The following is a 2054-nucleotide window of genomic DNA, read 5'->3' as shown; positions in this document are numbered from 1 at the left end:
ATAAACCATGGGCCATAACACCAAACTTAATCATACTGAGGACCTTCTGTTGCAATCTTCCCAGCAGTTAATTATCTGAGGTCTCCTGCCCTGTTTCAGCAATGGAGACGTCAGATTTAATTCTTAAATCTGACGTCTCCATGTCTGGCAAATTTACACATGGCTCCAGGGATACACAGCCGTTTCCCTGGAATATAAAATATCCTAGAATATAAAATACGAAAATGCAATGGGAAATTGCATTTTCTTAACAGTTTGTGTCCAGGATGTGTGGGTTCTGCAGAGATAATAGATTCCTCTTTCCACTCTGGTGAATATAACTGAGGAATAGCAGCAAAACAGAATTAAACTTGAATGATCAAAGTACCCAGGAAGTCGTCAGTCACAATGTCATGCAGAAGAATCATGAATGAGGACAGAAAAAGCCAATGGCAAGACATTAAATTAAAAATTCTTATTATGTGTATTTAAAGTTAATGGCTTATGTTTAAGTCAACTTGTTTATCTTAAAGAAGTTGACTTAAACTTAGATTTGTTTAAGTTTAATGTGACATAAGTGGTCTCTGACATTTAAATGATTAAATATTCCAACCATGCAGCTTCAGGACTATTCAGCTTTCTAATATTTACAAAAAGGCTGCATCAGATCAGGACAACAAACAGAGGTGGATTATTACTTTCTGAAAATAATTATTTATTTTTCACAAAAGTTTAAAGTAGGCCTACAACAATAGAATATATGCATAAAAGATCATTTACAAACTGCACCAAACACACAACGTATAGCAGGTTGAGCGCTGATCAAAATAAAATAAAATAATTAATTGGGTAAATGACAACTCAGCTGACAAAGCAGAAGGACAGAAACAAAACAACGGCTTTGACGTGGCAGCGCTCACCGATCTGGTTTACGCACCAGGGAGCCATTAGATCAGCAAACATCTCTTCCACCTTATCGTCGTTTCATTACTGAGGCGTAAAAATGGTTACATCCAAACTTAAGTGTCTTCTGAATGGATTTTCTGTCATTTTCTGATGTTCAGATTTTCAAATGAAATATTTCCAAGTTTCAATAAAAGCTTTGAGGCATTTAAAAGTTACATTTCAGAAAATTGAGACTGATTCTGATGTTTTCAGGTGTTGGAAATACAGAGAACAGTGGGGACAATACAGACACCAGGGAGTTCAAATATAAGGTAAAATCTTTACTGCTTAAATATTGGACATATGACTAGTTTTGATGTAAAGGTTAAATATAAGCAGGACAACTTTTATGTTAGAAAGAACTTTTTATACAATAGCTTAATCTGCTGATAATGCATAATTATTTTTTATTACAAAATAAAAAAATAAAGCAATAGAATTTTACAGTTATTAAAAATTATTAAATTATTTAAAAAATTAATGTAGTTTTTTTTTAACAAAGCCTTTTTTTTGTCTTGAAATATCAATTCCAACTGGGGAGCAAGACTGAAAGGTAATGTTGGTGAAACCAGGCTTATATTAGAATCAGCATTTCGTAAAGTTGAAAATGACTCTCATATCTGTTTGCAGTGATTTCAACGATGATGAAGACAACCTGGTCAGTAACACATCATCAGACTCAGACGGAGATGACAGATTTCAGGTAAAAGATGTTGTATGTAGGTAATTTAAAATGCCTACTCTCTCTGATTAATCATCATCATCTCCACTGCTACTCAAGAGTTCAGAAAAATAAATGTTTAGCATTTTTTAATTCTTTATCTGTGACTTAAAATAAAAATAAAGTTGCTAGCATGTGGACAGGTAGAAAGCTTTACTCCTGGAAGCCCACCGGGTTTAAAATGCACTTGGGGAAAAGCCTGAGTCTGATATAAACAGGGTTATGTGGGACATAAATCAGTGGGGTTAAGCATAAATGGAGAAAGAGCTAAATGACCTAGAGCTGACTGCAGTGTTACAACCCAAACATGATGCTTGTTTCTCTGACTCAGTCCAGACAGTCCTAACCTTGATACTGATTTATGTCAATGGCTGCTACTGCAGAGTCATTTAGACATTTGAGCAACTGT

The 2054-nt window shown here is 34.6% G+C and overlaps 1 long non-coding RNA gene across 1 annotated transcript; it reads left to right on the top strand.

Annotated features, from left to right (window-relative positions):
• Nucleotides 1–1135: 1135 nt before the first annotated feature.
• On the top strand, nt 1136–1628 carry LOC103133417 (uncharacterized). Its single transcript, XR_475744.1, has 3 exons — nt 1136–1196; nt 1470–1477; nt 1555–1628. It is a non-coding gene; the product is annotated as an uncharacterized LOC103133417 (long non-coding RNA).
• Nucleotides 1629–2054: the final 426 nt, after the last annotated feature.

Source organism: Poecilia formosa, unplaced genomic scaffold, assembly GCF_000485575.1.
Source record: "Poecilia formosa unplaced genomic scaffold, Poecilia_formosa-5.1.2 Scaffold3111, whole genome shotgun sequence".
Classification (NCBI taxonomy): domain Eukaryota; kingdom Metazoa; phylum Chordata; class Actinopteri; order Cyprinodontiformes; family Poeciliidae; genus Poecilia; species Poecilia formosa.
Note: the sequence above shows the minus strand (reverse complement) of the source record. Positions and strands in the feature narration are given on the sequence as shown.